The sequence below is a fragment of the Strix uralensis genome, unplaced genomic scaffold, assembly GCF_047716275.1.
Source record: "Strix uralensis isolate ZFMK-TIS-50842 unplaced genomic scaffold, bStrUra1 scaffold_102, whole genome shotgun sequence".
Lineage (NCBI taxonomy): Eukaryota > Metazoa > Chordata > Aves > Strigiformes > Strigidae > Strix > Strix uralensis.
Window position 1 is genome coordinate 468,323 of NW_027436747.1, and position 18,512 is coordinate 486,834.

Consider the following 18,512-nt stretch of genomic DNA (forward strand, 5'->3'; position numbering starts at 1 on the left):
AGCAAGAGGTTTGCTCCAGAACCCACCCAACACTCCTCTCAGGCATGTACTGCAGTGCTTTGACCCCAGCTTTAAGGCAGGCCTAATCCTGGGTTGCAACCCCAGACTCCTCCAAGGAAGATACCCAAAAGGATTTTTTCCCTCAAAGGACGCTCTCTTCTCTGGCATCTGCCCAAGATTCCTCACAGACATGTCCCACACTGTCTTGAGCCCTGCTTCAGGGACCTGAGATCCCAGGTAAAACTCTTAGACTCCTCCAAGGAAGACACATGGAATATTTTTTAGTATTGGGGAAAGCTCTTACCTCCAAGATCCACACCACACTCCTCCCAGGCAGCTCCCAGTATCTTCCGACTCTGCTTTAGGGACCTGAGATCTCAGGTAGCAGCACTAGATTCCTCCAAGAAGCTTCCTGGGTTGTCTTTTCTCCTGTAAAGCAAGAGGTTTGCTCCAGAACCCACCCAAGACTCCTCTCAGGCATGTCCTGCAGTGCTTTGACCCCAGCTTTAAGGCAGGCCTAATCCTGGGTTGCAACCCCAGACTCCTCCAAGGAAGATACCCAGGATTTTTTTTCTCCTGTAAAGCAAGAGGTTTGCTCCAGAACCCACCCAACACTCCTCTCAGGCATGTCCTGCAGTGCTTTGACCCCAGCTTTAAGGCAGGCCTAATCCTGGGTTGCAACCCCAGACCCCTCCAAGGAAGATACCCAGGATTTTTTTTCTCCTGTAAAGCAAGAGGTTTGCTCCAGAACCCACCCAAGACTCCTCTCAGGCATGTCCTGCAGTGCTTTGACCCCAGCTTTAAGGCAGGCCTAATCCTGGGTTGCAACCCCAGACTCCTCCAAGGAAGATACCCAGGATTTTTTTTCTCCTGTAAAGCAAGAGGTTTGCTCCAGAACCCACCCAAGACTCCTCTCAGGCATGTCCTGCAGTGCTTTGACCCCAGCTTTAAGGCAGGCCTAATCCTGGGTTGCAACCCCAGACTCCTCCAAGGAAGATACCCAGGATTTTTTTTCTCCTGTAAAGCAAGAGGTTTGCTCCAGAACCCACCCAAGACTCCTCTCAGGCATGTCCTGCAGTGCTTTGACCCCAGCTTTAAGGCAGGCCTAATCCTGGTTTGCAACCCCAGACTCCTCCAAGGAAGATACCCAGGATTTTTTTTCTCCTGTAAAGCAAGAGGTTTGCTCCAGAACCCACCCAAGACTCCTCTCAGGCATGTCCTGCAGTGCTTTGACCCCAGCTTTAAGGCAGGCCTAATCCTGGGTTGCAACCCCAGACTCCTCCAAGGAAGATACCCAAAAGGATTTTTTCCCTCAAAGGACGCTCTCTTCTCTGGCATCTGCCCAAGATTCCTCACAGACATGTCCCACACTGTCTTGAGCCCTGCTTCAGGGACCTGAGATCCCAGGTAAAACTCTTAGACTCCTCCAAGGAAGACACATGGAATATTTTTTAGTATTGGGGAAAGCTCTTACCTCCAAGATCCACACCACACTCCTCCCAGGCAGCTCCCAGTATCTTCCGACTCTGCTTTAGGGACCTGAGATCTCAGGTAGCAGCACTAGACTCCCCCAAGGAAGCTTCCTGGGTTGTCTTTTCTCCTGTAAAGCAAGAGGTTTGCTCCAGAACCCACCCAAGACTCCTCTCAGGCATGTCCTGCAGTGCTTTGACCCCAGCTTTAAGGCAGGCCCAATCCTGGGTTGCAACCCCAGACTCCTCCAAGGAAGATACCCAGGATTTTTTTTCTCCTGTAAAGCAAGAGGTTTGCTCCAGAACCCACCCAACACTCCTCTCAGGCATGTCCTGCAGTGCTTTGACCCCAGCTTTAAGGCAGGCCTAATCCTGGGTTGCAACCCCAGACTCCTCCAAGGAAGATACCCAGGATTTTTTTTCTCCTGTAAAGCAAGAGGTTTGCTCCAGAACCCACCCAAGACTCCTCTCAGGCATGTCCTGCAGTGCTTTGACCCCAGCTTTAAGGCAGGCCTAATCCTGGGTTGCAACCCCAGACTCCTCCAAGGAAGATACCCAGGATTTTTTTTCTCCTGTAAAGCAAGAGTTTTGCTCCAGAACCCACCCGAGACTCCTCTCAGGCATGTCCTGCAGTGCTTTGACCCCAGCTTTAAGGCAGGCCTAATCCTGGGTTGCAACCCCAGACTCCTCCAAGGAAGATACCCAGGATTTTTTTTCTCCTGTAAAGCAAGAGGTTTGCTCCAGAACCCACCCAAGACTCCTCTCAGGCATGTCCTGCAGTGCTTTGACCCCAGCTTTAAGGCAGGCCTAATCCTGGGTTGCAACCCCAGACTCCTCCAAGGAAGATACCCAGGATTTTTTTTCTCCTGTAAAGCAAGAGGTTTGCTCCAGAACCCACCCAAGACTCCTCTCAGGCATGTCCTGCAGTGCTTTGACCCCAGCTTTAAGGCAGGCCTAATCCTGGGTTGCAACCCCAGACTCCTCCAAGGAAGATACCCAGGATTTTTTTTCTCCTGTAAAGCAAGAGGTTTGCTCCAGAACCCACCCAAGACTCCTCTCAGGCATGTCCTGCAGTGCTTTGACCCCAGCTTTAAGGCAGGCCTAATCCTGGGTTGCAACCCCAGACTCCTCCAAGGAAGATACCCAGGATTTTTTTTCTCCTGTAAAGCAAGAGTTTTGCTCCAGAACCCACCCAACACTCCTCTCAGTCATGTCCTGCAGTGCTTTGACCCCAGCTTTAAGGCAGGCCTAATCCTGGGTTGCAACCCCAGACTCCTCCAAGGAAGATACCCAGGATTTTTTTTCTCCTGTAAAGCAAGAGGTTTGCTCCAGAACCCACCCAACACTCCTCTCAGGCATGTACTGCAGTGCTTTGACCCCAGCTTTAAGGCAGGCCTAATCCTGGGTTGCAACCCCAGACTCCTCCAAGGAAGATACCCAAAAGGATTTTTTCCCTCAAAGGACGCTCTCTTCTCTGGCATCTGCCCAAGATTCCTCACAGACATGTCCCACACTGTCTTGAGCCCTGCTTCAGGGACCTGAGATCCCAGGTAAAACTCTTAGACTCCTCCAAGGAAGACACATGGAATATTTTTTAGTATTGGGGAAAGCTCTTACCTCCAAGATCCACACCACACTCCTCCCAGGCAGCTCCCAGTATCTTCCGACTCTGCTTTAGGGACCTGAGATCTCAGGTAGCAGCACTAGATTCCTCCAAGAAGCTTCCTGGGTTGTCTTTTCTCCTGTAAAGCAAGAGGTTTGCTCCAGAACCCACCCAAGACTCCTCTCAGGCATGTCCTGCAGTGCTTTGACCCCAGCTTTAAGGCAGGCCTAATCCTGGGTTGCAACCCCAGACTCCTCCAAGGAAGATACCCAGGATTTTTTTTCTCCTGTAAAGCAAGAGGTTTGCTCCAGAACCCACCCAAGACTCCTCTCAGGCATGTCCTGCAGTGCTTTGACCCCAGCTTTAAGGCAGGCCTAATCCTGGGTTGCAACCCCAGACTCCTCCAAGGAAGATACCCAGGATTTTTTTTCTCCTGTAAAGCAAGAGGTTTGCTCCAGAACCCACCCAAGACTCCTCTCAGGCATGTCCTGCAGTGCTTTGACCCCAGCTTTAAGGCAGGCCTAATCCTGGGTTGCAACCCCAGACTCCTCCAAGGAAGATACCCAGGATTTTTTTTCTCCTGTAAAGCAAGAGGTTTGCTCCAGAACCCACCCAAGACTCCTCTCAGGCATGTCCTGCAGTGCTTTGACCCCAGCTTTAAGGCAGGCCTAATCCTGGTTTGCAACCCCAGACTCCTCCAAGGAAGATACCCAGGATTTTTTTTCTCCTGTAAAGCAAGAGGTTTGCTCCAGAACCCACCCAAGACTCCTCTCAGGCATGTCCTGCAGTGCTTTGACCCCAGCTTTAAGGCAGGCCTAATCCTGGGTTGCAACCCCAGACTCCTCCAAGGAAGATACCCAAAAGGATTTTTTCCCTCAAAGGACGCTCTCTTCTCTGGCATCTGCCCAAGATTCCTCACAGACATGTCCCACACTGTCTTGAGCCCTGCTTCAGGGACCTGAGATCCCAGGTAAAACTCTTAGACTCCTCCAAGGAAGACACATGGAATATTTTTTAGTATTGGGGAAAGCTCTTACCTCCAAGATCCACACCACACTCCTCCCAGGCAGCTCCCAGTATCTTCCGACTCTGCTTTAGGGACCTGAGATCTCAGGTAGCAGCACTAGACTCCCCCAAGGAAGCTTCCTGGGTTGTCTTTTCTCCTGTAAAGCAAGAGGTTTGCTCCAGAACCCACCCAAGACTCCTCTCAGGCATGTCCTGCAGTGCTTTGACCCCAGCTTTAAGGCAGGCCCAATCCTGGGTTGCAACCCCAGACTCCTCCAAGGAAGATACCCAGGATTTTTTTTCTCCTGTAAAGCAAGAGGTTTGCTCCAGAACCCACCCAACACTCCTCTCAGGCATGTCCTGCAGTGCTTTGACCCCAGCTTTAAGGCAGGCCTAATCCTGGGTTGCAACCCCAGACTCCTCCAAGGAAGATACCCAGGATTTTTTTTCTCCTGTAAAGCAAGAGGTTTGCTCCAGAACCCACCCAAGACTCCTCTCAGGCATGTCCTGCAGTGCTTTGACCCCAGCTTTAAGGCAGGCCTAATCCTGGGTTGCAACCCCAGACTCCTCCAAGGAAGATACCCAGGATTTTTTTTCTCCTGTAAAGCAAGAGTTTTGCTCCAGAACCCACCCGAGACTCCTCTCAGGCATGTCCTGCAGTGCTTTGACCCCAGCTTTAAGGCAGGCCTAATCCTGGGTTGCAACCCCAGACTCCTCCAAGGAAGATACCCAGGATTTTTTTTCTCCTGTAAAGCAAGAGGTTTGCTCCAGAACCCACCCAAGACTCCTCTCAGGCATGTCCTGCAGTGCTTTGACCCCAGCTTTAAGGCAGGCCTAATCCTGGGTTGCAACCCCAGACTCCTCCAAGGAAGATACCCAGGATTTTTTTTCTCCTGTAAAGCAAGAGGTTTGCTCCAGAACCCACCCAAGACTCCTCTCAGGCATGTCCTGCAGTGCTTTGACCCCAGCTTTAAGGCAGGCCTAATCCTGGGTTGCAACCCCAGACTCCTCCAAGGAAGATACCCAGGATTTTTTTTCTCCTGTAAAGCAAGAGGTTTGCTCCAGAACCCACCCAAGACTCCTCTCAGGCATGTCCTGCAGTGCTTTGACCCCAGCTTTAAGGCAGGCCTAATCCTGGGTTGCAACCCCAGACTCCTCCAAGGAAGATACCCAGGATTTTTTTTCTCCTGTAAAGCAAGAGGTTTGCTCCAGAACCCACCCAAGACTCCTCTCAGGCATCTCCTGCAGTGCTTTGACCCCAGCTTTAAGGCAGGCCTAATCCTGGGTTGCAACCCCAGACTCCTCCAAGGAAGATACCCAGGATTTTTTTTCTCCTGTAAAGCAAGAGGTTTGCTCCAGAACCCACCCAACACTCCTCTCAGGCATGTCCTGCAGTGCTTTGACCCCAGCTTTAAGGCAGGCCTAATCCTGGGTTGCAACCCCAGACTCCTCCAAGGAAGATACCCAAAAGGATTTTTTCCTTCAAAGGACGCTCTCTTCTCTGGCATCTGCCCAAGATTCCTCACAGACATGTCCCACACTGTCTTGAGCCCTGCTTCAGGGACCTGAGATCCCAGGTAAAACTCTTAGACTCCTCCAAGGAAGACACATGGAATATTTTTTAGTATTGGGGAAAGCTCTTACCTCCAAGATCCACACCACACTCCTCCCAGGCAGCTCCCAGTATCTTCCGACTCTGCTTTAGGGACCTGAGATCTCAGGTAGCAGCACTAGACTCCCCCAAGGAAGCTTCCTGGGTTGTCTTTTCTCCTGTAAAGCAAGAGGTTTGCTCCAGAACCCACCCAAGACTCCTCTCAGGCATGTCCTGCAGTGCTTTGACCCCAGCTTTAAGGCAGGCCTAATCCTGGGTTGCAACCCCAGACTCCTCCAAGGAAGATACCCAGGATTTTTTTTCTCCTGTAAAGCAAGAGGTTTGCTCCAGAACCCACCCAACACTCCTCTCAGGCATGTCCTGCAGTGCTTTGACCCCAGCTTTAAGGCAGGCCTAATCCTGGGTTGCAACCCCAGACTCCTCCAAGGAAGATACCCAGGATTTTTTTTCTCCTGTAAAGCAAGAGGTTTGCTCCAGAACCCACCCAAGATTCCTCTCAGGCATGTCCTGCAGTGCTTTGACCCCAGCTTTAAGGCAGGCCCAATCCTGGGTTGCAACCCCAGACTCCTCCAAGGAAGATACCCAGGATTTTTTTTCTCCTGTAAAGCAAGAGGTTTGCTCCAGAACCCACCCAAGACTCCTCTCAGGCATGTCCTGCAGTGCTTTGACCCCAGCTTTAAGGCAGGCCTAATCCTGGGTTGCAACCCCAGACTCCTCCAAGGAAGATACCCAGGATTTTTTTTCTCCTGTAAAGCAAGAGGTTTGCTCCAGAACCCACCCAAGACTCCTCTCAGGCATGTCCTGCAGTGCTTTGACCCCAGCTTTAAGGCAGGCCTAATCCTGGGTTGCAACCCCAGACTCCTCCAAGGAAGATACCCAGGATTTTTTTTCTCCTGTAAAGCAAGGAGGTTTGCTCCAGAACCCACCCAACACTCCTCTCAGGCATGTCCTGCAGTGCTTTGACCCCAGCTTTAAGGCAGGCCTAATCCTGGGTTGCAACCCCAGACTCCTCCAAGGAAGATACCCAGGATTTTTTTTCTCCTGTAAAGCAAGAGGTTTGCTCCAGAACCCACCCAAGACTCCTCTCAGGCATGTCCTGCAGTGCTTTGACCCCAGCTTTAAGGCAGGCCCAATCCTGGGTTGCAACCCCAGACTCCTCCAAGGAAGATACCCAGGATTTTTTTTCTCCTGTAAAGCAAGAGGTTTGCTCCAGAACCCACCCAAGACTCCTCTCAGGCATGTCCTGCAGTGCTTTGACCCCAGCTTTAAGGCAGGCCTAATCCTGGGTTGCAACCCCAGACTCCTCCAAGGAAGATACCCAGGATTTTTTTTCTCCTGTAAAGCAAGAGTTTTGCTCCAGAACCCACCCAAGACTCCTCTCAGGCATGTCCTGCAGTGCTTTGACCCCAGCTTTAAGGCAGGCCTAATCCTGGGTTGCAACCCCAGACTCCTCCAAGGAAGATACCCAGGATTTTTTTTCTCCTGTAAAGCAAGAGTTTTGCTCCAGAACCCACCCAAGACTCCTCTCAGGCATGTCCTGCAGTGCTTTGACCCCAGCTTTAAGGCAGGCCTAATCCTGGGTTGCAACCCCAGACTCCTCCAAGGAAGATACCCAGGATTTTTTTTCTCCTGTAAAGCAAGAGTTTTGCTCCAGAACCCACCCAAGACTCCTCTCAGGCATGTCCTGCAGTGCTTTGACCCCAGCTTTAAGGCAGGCCTAATCCTGGGTTGCAACCCCAGACTCCTCCAAGGAAGATACCCAGGATTTTTTTTCTCCTGTAAAGCAAGAGGTTTGATCCAGAACCCACCCAAGACTCCTCTCAGGCATGTCCTGCAGTGCTTTGACCCAGCTTTAAGGCAGGCCTAATCCTGGGTTGCAACCCCAGACTCCTCCAAGGAAGATACCCAGGATTTTTTTTCTCCTGTAAAGCAAGAGTTTTGCTCTAGAACCCACCCAAGACTCCTCTCAGGCATGTCCTGCAGTGCTTTGACCCCAGCTTTAAGGCAGGCCCAATCCTGGGTTGCAACCCCAGACTCCTCCAAGGAAGATACCCAGGATTTTTTTTCTCCTGTAAAGCAAGAGGTTTGCTCCAGAACCCACCCAAGACTCCTCTCAGGCATGTCCTGCAGTGCTTTGACCCCAGCTTTAAGGCAGGCCTAATCCTGGGTTGCAACCCCAGACTCCTCCAAGGAAGATACCCAGGATTTTTTTTCTCCTGTAAAGCAAGGAGGTTTGCTCCAGAACCCACCCAACACTCCTCTCAGGCATGTCCTGCAGTGCTTTGACCCCAGCTTTAAGGCAGGCCTAATCCTGGGTTGCAACCCCAGACTCCTCCAAGGAAGATACCCAGGATTTTTTTTCTCCTGTAAAGCAAGAGGTTTGCTCCAGAACCCACCCAAGACTCCTCTCAGGCATGTCCTGCAGTGCTTTGACCCCAGCTTTAAGGCAGGCCCAATCCTGGGTTGCAACCCCAGACTCCTCCAAGGAAGATACCCAGGATTTTTTTTCTCCTGTAAAGCAAGAGTTTTGCTCCAGAACCCACCCAAGACTCCTCTCAGGCATGTCCTGCAGTGCTTTGACCCCAGCTTTAAGGCAGGCCTAATCCTGGGTTGCAACCCCAGACTCCTCCAAGGAAGATACCCAGGATTTTTTTTCTCCTGTAAAGCAAGAGTTTTGCTCCAGAACCCACCCAAGACTCCTCTCAGGCATGTCCTGCAGTGCTTTGACCCCAGCTTTAAGGCAGGCCTAATCCTGGGTTGCAACCCCAGACTCCTCCAAGGAAGATACCCAGGATTTTTTTTCTCCTGTAAAGCAAGAGTTTTGCTCCAGAACCCACCCAAGACTCCTCTCAGGCATGTCCTGCAGTGCTTTGACCCCAGCTTTAAGGCAGGCCTAATCCTGGGTTGCAACCCCAGACTCCTCCAAGGAAGATACCCAGGATTTTTTTTCTCCTGTAAAGCAAGAGGTTTGCTCCAGAACCCACCCAAGACTCCTCTCAGGCATGTCCTGCAGTGCTTTGACCCCAGCTTTAAGGCAGGCCCAATCCTGGGTTGCAACCCCAGACTCCTCCAAGGAAGATACCCAGGATTTTTTTTCTCCTGTAAAGCAAGAGGTTTGCTCCAGAACCCACCCAACACTCCTCTCAGGCATGTCCTGCAGTGCTTTGACCCCAGCTTTAAGGCAGGCCCAATCCTGGGTTGCAACCCCAGACTCCTCCAAGGAAGATACCCAGGATTTTTTTTCTCCTGTAAAGCAAGAGGTTTGCTCCAGAACCCACCCAAGACTCCTCTCAGGCATGTCCTGCAGTGCTTTGACCCCAGCTTTAAGGCAGGCCTAATCCTGGGTTGCAACCCCAGACTCCTCCAAGGAAGATACCCAGGATTTTTTTTCTCCTGTAAAGCAAGAGGTTTGCTCCAGAACCCACCCAACACTCCTCTCAGGCATGTCCTGCAGTGCTTTGACCCCAGCTTTAAGGCAGGCCTAATCCTGGGTTGCAACCCCAGACTCCTCCAAGGAAGATACCCAGGATTTTTTTTCTCCTGTAAAGCAAGAGGTTTGCTCCAGAACCCACCCAACACTCCTCTCAGGCATGTCCTGCAGTGCTTTGACCCCAGCTTTAAGGCAGGCCCAATCCTGGGTTGCAACCCCAGACTCCTCCAAGGAAGATACCCAGGATTTTTTTTCTCCTGTAAAGCAAGAGGTTTGCTCCAGAACCCACCCAAGACTCCTCTCAGGCATGTCCTGCAGTGCTTTGACCCCAGCTTTAAGGCAGGCCTAATCCTGGGTTGCAACCCCAGACTCCTCCAAGGAAGATACCCAGGATTTTTTTTCTCCTGTAAAGCAAGAGTTTTGCTCCAGAACCCACCCAAGACTCCTCTCAGGCATGTCCTGCAGTGCTTTGACCCCAGCTTTAAGGCAGGCCTAATCCTGGGTTGCAACCCCAGACTCCTCCAAGGAAGATACCCAGGATTTTTTTTCTCCTGTAAAGCAAGAGGTTTGCTCCAGAACCCACCCAAGACTCCTCTCAGGCATGTCCTGCAGTGCTTTGACCCCAGCTTTAACGCAGGCCTAATCCTGGGTTGCAACCCCAGACTCCTCCAAGGAAGATACCCAGGATTTTTTTTCTCCTGTAAAGCAAGAGGTTTGCTCCAGAACCCACCCAAGACTCCTCTCAGGCATGTCCTGCAATGCTTTGACCCCAGCTTTAAGGCAGGCCTAATCCTGGGTTGCAACCCCAGACTCCTCCAAGGAAGATACCCAGGATTTTTTTTCTCCTGTAAAGCAAGAGTTTTGCTCCAGAACCCACCCAAGACTCCTCTCAGGCATGTCCTGCAGTGCTTTGACCCCAGCTTTAAGGCAGGCCTAATCCTGGGTTGCAACCCCAGACTCCTCCAAGGAAGATACCCAGGATTTTTTTTCTCCTGTAAAGCAAGAGTTTTGCTCCAGAACCCACCCAAGACTCCTCTCAGGCATGTCCTGCAGTGCTTTGACCCCAGCTTTAAGGCAGGCCCAATCCTGGGTTGCAACCCCAGACTCCTCCAAGGAAGATACCCAGGATTTTTTTTCTCCTGTAAAGCAAGAGGTTTGCTCCAGAACCCACCCAAGACTCCTCTCAGGCATGTCCTGCAGTGCTTTGACCCCAACTTTAAGGCAGGCCCAATCCTGGGTTGCAACCCCAGACTCCTCCAAGGAAGATACCCAGGATTTTTTTTCTCCTGTAAAGCAAGAGCTTTGCTCCAGAACCCACCCAACACTCCTCTCAGGCATGTCCTGCAGTGCTTTGACCCCAGCTTTAAGGCAGGCCCAATCCTGGGTTGCAACCCCAGACTCCTCCAAGGAAGATACCCAGGATTTTTTTTCTCCTGTAAAGCAAGAGGTTTGCTCCAGAACCCACCCAAGACTCCTCTCAGGCATCTCCTGCAGTGCTTTGACCCCAGCTTTAAGGCAGGCCTAATCCTGGGTTGCAACCCCAGACTCCTCCAAGGAAGATACCCAGGATTTTTTTTCTCCTGTAAAGCAAGAGGTTTGCTCCAGAACCCACCCAAGACTCCTCTCAGGCATGTCCTGCAGTGCTTTGACCCCAGCTTTAAGGCAGGCCTAATCCTGGGTTGCAACCCCAGACTCCTCCAAGGAAGATACCCAGGATTTTTTTTCTCCTGTAAAGCAAGAGGTTTGCTCCAGAACCCACCCAAGACTCCTCTCAGGCATGTCCTGCAGTGCTTTGACCCCAGCTTTAAGGCAGGCCCAATCCTGGGTTGCAACCCCAGACTCCTCCAAGGAAGATACCCAGGATTTTTTTTCTCCTGTAAAGCAAGAGGTTTGCTCCAGAACCCACCCAACACTCCTCTCAGGCATGTCCTGCAGTGCTTTGACCCCAGCTTTAAGGCAGGCCTAATCCTGGGTTGCAACCCCAGACTCCTCCAAGGAAGATACCCAGGATTTTTTTTCTCCTGTAAAGCAAGAGTTTTGCTCCAGAACCCACCCAAGACTCCTCTCAGGCATGTCCTGCAGTGCTTTGACCCCAGCTTTAAGGCAGGCCCAATCCTGGGTTGCAACCCCAGACTCCTCCAAGGAAGATACCCAGGATTTTTTTTCTCCTGTAAAGCAAGAGGTTTGCTCCAGAACCCACCCAACACTCCTCTCAGGCATGTCCTGCAGTGCTTTGACCCCAGCTTTAAGGCAGGCCCAATCCTGGGTTGCAACCCCAGACTCCTCCAAGGAAGATACCCAGGATTTTTTTTCTCCTGTAAAGCAAGAGGTTTGCTCCAGAACCCACCCAAGACTCCTCTCAGGCATCTCCTGCAGTGCTTTGACCCCAGCTTTAAGGCAGGCCTAATCCTGGGTTGCAACCCCAGACTCCTCCAAGGAAGATACCCAGGATTTTTTTTCTCCTGTAAAGCAAGAGGTTTGCTCCAGAACCCACCCAAGACTCCTCTCAGGCATGTCCTGCAGTGCTTTGACCCCAGCTTTAAGGCAGGCCTAATCCTGGGTTTGCAACCCCAGACTCCTCCAAGGAAGATACCCAGGATTTTTCTTCTCCTGTAAAGCAAGAGGTTTGCTCCAGAACCCACCCAACACTCCTCTCAGGCATGTCCTGCAGTGCTTTGACCCCAGCTTTAAGGCAGGCCTAATCCTGGGTTGCAACCCCAGACTCCCCCAAGGAAGCTTCCTGGGTTGTCTTTTCTCCTGTAAAGGAAAAGGTTTGCTCCAGAACCCACCCAACACTCCTCTCAGGCATGTCCTGCAGTGCTTTGACCCCAGCTTTAAGGCAGGCCCAATCCTGGGTTGCAACCCCAGACTCCTCCAAGGAAGATACCCAGGATTTTTTTTCTCCTGTAAAGCAAGAGGTTTGCTCCAGAACCCACCCAAGACTCCTCTCAGGCATGTCCTGCAGTGCTTTGACCCCAGCTTTAAGGCAGGCCTAATCCTGGGTTGCAACCCCAGACTCCTCCAAGGAAGATACCCAGGATTTTTTTTCTCCTGTAAAGCAAGAGGTTTGCTCCAGAACCCACCCAACACTCCTCTCAGGCATGTCCTGCAGTGCTTTGACCCCAGCTTTAAGGCAGGCCTACTCCTGGGTTGCAACCCCAGACTCCTCCAAGGAAGATACCCAAAAGGATTTTTTCCCTCAAAGGACGCTCTCTTCTCTGGCATCTGCCCAAGATTCCTCACAGACATGTCCCACACTGTCTTGAGCCCTGCTTCAGGGACCTGAGATCCCAGGTAAAACTCTTAGACTCCTCCAAGGAAGACACATGGAATATTTTTTAGTATTGGGGAAAGCTCTTACCTCCAAGATCCACACCACACTCCTCCCAGGCAGCTCCCAGTATCTTCCGACTCTGCTTTAGGGACCTGAGATCTCAGGTAGCAGCACTAGACTCCCCCAAGGAAGCTTCTGGGTTGTCTTTTCTCCTGTAAAGGACAAGGTTTGCTCCAGAACCCACCCAAGACTCCTCTCAGGCATGTCCTGCAGTGCTTTGACCCCAGCTTTAAGGCAGGCCCAATCCTGGGTTGCAACCCCAGACTCCTCCAAGGAAGATACCCAGGATTTTTTTTCTCCTGTAAAGCAAGAGGTTTGCTCCAGAACCCACCCAACACTCCTCTCAGGCATGTCCTGCAGTGCTTTGACCCCAGCTTTAAGGCAGGCCTAATCCTGGGTTGCAACCCCAGACTCCTCCAAGGAAGATACCCAGGATTTTTTTTCTCCTGTAAAGCAAGAGGTTTGCTCCAGAACCCACCCAAGACTCCTCTCAGGCATGTCCTGCAATGCTTTGACCCCAGCTTTAAGGCAGGCCTAATCCTGGGTTGCAACCCCAGACTCCTCCAAGGAAGATACCCAGGATTTTTTTTCTCCTGTAAAGCAAGAGGTTTGCTCCAGAACCCACCCAACACTCCTCTCAGGCATGTCCTGCAGTGCTTTGACCCCAGCTTTAAGGCAGGCCTAATCCTGGGTTGCAACCCCAGACTCCTCCAAGGAAGATACCCAGGATTTTTTTTCTCCTGTAAAGCAAGAGGTTTGCTCCAGAACCCACCCAAGACTCCTCTCAGGCATGTCCTGCAGTGCTTTGACCCCAGCTTTAAGGCAGGCCTAATCCTGGGTTGCAACCCCAGACTCCCCCAAGGAAGCTTCCTGGGTTGTCTTTTCTCCTGTAAAGGAAAAGGTTTGCTCCAGAACCCACCCAACACTCCTCTCAGGCATGTCCTGCAGTGCTTTGACCCCAGCTTTAAGGCAGGCCCAATCCTGGGTTGCAACCCCAGACTCCTCCAAGGAAGATACCCAGGATTTTTTTTCTCCTGTAAAGCAAGAGGTTTGCTCCAGAACCCACCCAAGACTCCTCTCAGGCATGTCCTGCAGTGCTTTGACCCCAGCTTTAAGGCAGGCCTAATCCTGGGTTGCAACCCCAGACTCCTCCAAGGAAGATACCCAGGATTTTTTTTCTCCTGTAAAGCAAGAGGTTTGCTCCAGAACCCACCCAAGACTCCTCTCAGGCATGTCCTGCAGTGCTTTGACCCCAGCTTTAAGGCAGGCCTAATCCTGGGTTGCAACCCCAGACTCCTCCAAGGAAGATACCCAGGATTTTTTTTCTCCTGTAAAGCAAGAGGTTTGCTCCAGAACCCACCCAAGACTCCTCTCAGGCATGTCCTGCAGTGCTTTGACCCCAGCTTTAAGGCAGGCCTAATCCTGGGTTGCAACCCCAGACTCCTCCAAGGAAGATACCCAGGATTTTTTTTCTCCTGTAAAGCAAGAGGTTTGCTCCAGAACCCACCCAACACTCCTCTCAGGCATGTCCTGCAGTGCTTTGACCCCAGCTTTAAGGCAGGCCTAATCCTGGGTTGCAACCCCAGACTCCTCCAAGGAAGATACCCAGGATTTTTTTTCTCCTGTAAAGCAAGAGGTTTGCTCCAGAACCCACCCAACACTCCTCTCAGGCATGTCCTGCAGTGCTTTGACCCCAGCTTTAAGGCAGGCCTAATCCTGGGTTGCAACCCCAGACTCCTCCAAGGAAGATACCCAGGATTTTTTTTCTCCTGTAAAGCAAGAGGTTTGCTCCAGAACCCACCCAAGACTCCTCTCAGGCATGTCCTGCAGTGCTTTGACCCCAGCTTTAAGGCAGGCCCAATCCTGGGTTGCAACCCCAGACTCCTCCAAGGAAGATACCCAGGATTTTTTTTCTCCTGTAAAGCAAGAGGTTTGCTCCAGAACCCACCCAAGACTCCTCTCAGGCATGTCCTGCAGTGCTTTGACCCCAGCTTTAAAGCAGGCCTAATCCTGGGTTGCAACCCCAGACTCCTCCAAGGAAGATACCCAGGATTTTTTTTCTCCTGTAAAGCAAGAGGTTTGCTCCAGAACCCACCCAAGACTCCTCTCAGGCATGTCCTGCAGTGCTTTGACCCCAGCTTTAAGGCAGGCCTAATCCTGGGTTGCAACCCCAGACTCCTCCAAGGAAGATACCCAAAAGGATTTTTTCCCTCAAAGGACGCTCTCTTCTCTGGCATCTGCCCAAGATTCCTCACAGACATGTCCCACACTGTCTTGAGCCCTGCTTCAGGGACCTGAGATCCCAGGTAAAACTCTTAGACTCCTCCAAGGAAGACACATGGAATATTTTTTAGTATTGGGGAAAGCTCTTACCTCCAAGATCCACACCACACTCCTCCCAGGCAGCTCCCAGTATCTTCCGACTCTGCTTTAGGGACCTGAGATCTCAGGTAGCAGCACTAGACTCCCCCAAGGAAGCTTCCTGGGTTGTCTTTTCTCCTGTAAAGGAAAAGGTTTGCTCCAGAACCCACCCAAGACTCCTCTCAGGCATGTCCTGCAGTGCTTTGACCCCAGCTTTAAGGCAGGCCCAATCCTGGGTTGCAACCCCAGACTCCTCCAAGGAAGATACCCAGGATTTTTTTTCTCCTGTAAAGCAAGAGTTTTGCTCCAGAACCCACCCAACACTCCTCTCAGGCATGTCCTGCAGTGCTTTGACCCCAGCTTTAAGGCAGGCCTAATCCTGGGTTGCAACCCCAGACTCCTCCAAGGAAGATACCCAAAAGGATTTGTTCCCTCAAAGGACGCTCTCTTCTCTGGCATCTGCCCAAGATTCCTCACAGACATGTCCCACACTGTCTTGAGCCCTGCTTCAGGGACCTGAGATCCCAGGTAAAACTCTTAGACTCCTCCAAGGAAGACACATGGAATATTTTTTAGTATTGGGGAAAGCTCTTACCTCCAAGATCCACACCACACTCCTCCCAGGCAGCTCCCAGTATCTTCCGACTCTGCTTTAGGGACCTGAGATCTCAGGTAGCAGCACTAGACTCCCCCAAGGAAGCTTCCTGGGTTGTCTTTTCTCCTGTAAAGCAAGAGGTTTGCTCCAGAACCCACCCAAGACTCCTCTCAGGCATGTCCTGCAGTGCTTTGACCCCAGCTTTAAGGCAGGCCTAATCCTGGGTTGCAACCCCAGACTCCTCCAAGGAAGATACCCAGGATTTTTTTTCTCCTGTAAAGCAAGAGGTTTGCTCCAGAACCCACCCAAGACTCCTCTCAGGCATGTCCTGCAGTGCTTTGACCCCAGCTTTAAGGCAGGCCTAATCCTGGGTTGCAACCCCAGACTCCTCCAAGGAAGATACCCAGGATTTTTTTTCTCCTGTAAAGCAAGAGTTTTGCTCCAGAACCCACGCAAGACTCCTCTCAGGCATGTCCTGCAGTGCTTTGACCCCAGCTTTAAGGCAGGCCTAATCCTGGGTTGCAACCCCAGACCCCTCCAAGGAAGATACCCAGGATTTTTTTTCTCCTGTAAAGCAAGAGGTTTGCTCCAGAACCCACCCAAGACTCCTCTCAGGCATGTCCTGCAGTGCTTTGACCCCAGCTTTAAGGCAGGCCTAATCCTGGGTTGCAACCCCAGACTCCTCCAAGGAAGATACCCAGGATTTTTTTTCTCCTGTAAAGCAAGAGGTTTGCTCCAGAACCCACCCAAGACTCCTCTCAGGCATGTCCTGCAGTGCTTTGACCCCAGCTTTAAGGCAGGCCTAATCCTGGGTTGCAACCCCAGACTCCTCCAAGGAAGATACCCAGGATTTTTCTTCTCCTGTAAAGCAAGGAGGTTTGCTCCAGAACCCACCCAAGACTCCTCTCAGGCATGTCCTGCAGTGCTTTGACCCCAGCTTTAAGGCAGGCCTAATCCTGGGTTGCAACCCCAGACTCCTCCAAGGAAGATACCCAGGATTTTTTTTCTCCTGTAAAGCAAGAGGTTTGCTCCAGAACCCACCCAAGACTCCTCTCAGGCATGTCCTGCAGTGCTTTGACCCCAGCTTTAAGGCAGGCCTAATCCTGGGTTGCAACCCCAGACTCCTCCAAGGAAGATACCCAGGATTTTTTTTCTCCTGTAAAGCAAGAGGTTTGCTCCAGAACCCACCCAAGACTCCTCTCAGGCATGTCCTGCAGTGCTTTGACCCCAGCTTTAAGGCAGGCCCAATCCTGGGTTGCAACCCCAGACTCCTCCAAGGAAGATACCCAGGATTTTTTTTCTCCTGTAAAGCAAGAGGTTTGCTCCAGAACCCACCCAAGACTCCTCTCAGGCATGTCCTGCAGTGCTTTGACCCCAGCTTTAAGGCAGGCCTAATCCTGGGTTGCAACCCCAGACTCCTCCAAGGAAGATACCCAGGATTTTTTTTCTCCTGTAAAGCAAGAGGTTTGCTCCAGAACCCACCCAACACTCCTCTCAGGCATGTCCTGCAGTGCTTTGACCCCAGCTTTAAGGCAGGCCTAATCCTGGGTTGCAACCCCAGACTCCCCCAAGGAAGCTTCCTGGGTTGTCTTTTCTCCTGTAAAGGAAAAGGTTTGCTCCAGAACCCACCCAACACTCCTCTCAGGCATGTCCTGCAGTGCTTTGACCCCAGCTTTAAGGCAGGCCCAATCCTGGGTTGCAACCCCAGACTCCTCCAAGGAAGATACCCAGGATTTTTTTTCTCCTGTAAAGCAAGAGGTTTGCTCCAGAACCCACCCAAGACTCCTCTCAGGCATGTCCTGCAGTGCTTTGACCCCAGCTTTAAGGCAGGCCTAATCCTGGGTTGCAACCCCAGACTCCTCCAAGGAAGATACCCAGGATTTTTTTTCTCCTGTAAAGCAAGAGTTTTGCTCCAGAACCCACCCAAGACTCCTCTCAGGCATGTCCTGCAGTGCTTTGACCCCAGCTTTAAGGCAGGCCTAATCCTGGGTTGCAACCCCAGACTCCTCCAAGGAAGATGCCCAAAAGGATTTGTTCCCTCAAAGGACGCTCTCTTCTCTGGCATCTGCCCAAGATTCCTCACAGACATGTCCCACACTGTCTTGAGCCCTGCTTCAGGGACCTGAGATCCCAGGTAAAACTCTTAGACTCCTCCAAGGAAGACACATGGAATATTTTTTAGTATTGGGGAAAGCTCTTACCTCCAAGATCCACACCACACTCCTCCCAGGCAGCTCCCAGTATCTTCCGACTCTGCTTTAGGGACCTGAGATCTCAGGTAGCAGCACTAGACTCCCCCAAGGAAGCTTCCTGGGTTGTCTTTTCTCCTGTAAAGGAAAAGGTTTGCTCCAGAACCCACCCAAGACTCCTCTCAGGCATGTCCTGCAGTGCTTTGACCCCAGCTTTAAGGCAGGCCTAATCCTGGGTTGCAACCCCAGACTCCTCCAAGGAAGATACCCAGGATTTTTTTTCTCCTGTAAAGCAAGAGTTTTGCTCCAGAACCCACCCAAGACTCCTCTCAGGCATGTCCTGCAGTGCTTTGACCCCAGCTTTAAGGCAGGCCTAATCCTGGGTTGCAACCCCAGACTCCTCCAAGGAAGATACCCAGGATTTTTTTTCTCCTGTAAAGCAAGAGGTTTGCTCCAGAACCCACCCAAGACTCCTCTCAGGCATGTCCTGCAGTGCTTTGACCCCAGCTTTAAGGCAGGCCTAATCCTGGGTTGCAACCCCAGACTCCTCCAAGGAAGATACCCAGGATTTTTTTTCTCCTGTAAAGCAAGAGTTTTGCTCCAGAACCCACCCAAGACTCCTCTCAGGCATGTCCTGCAGTGCTTTGACCCCAGCTTTAAGGCAGGCCTAATCCTGGGTTGCAACCCCAGACTCCTCCAAGGAAGATACCCAGGATTTTTCTTCTCCTGTAAAGCAAGGAGGTTTGCTCCAGAACCCACCCAAGACTCCTCTCAGGCATGTCCTGCAGTGCTTTGACCCCAGCTTTAAGGCAGGCCTAATCCTGGGTTGCAACCCCAGACTCCTCCAAGGAAGATACCCAGGATTTTTTTTCTCCTGTAAAGCAAGAGGTTTGCTCCAGAACCCACCCAACACT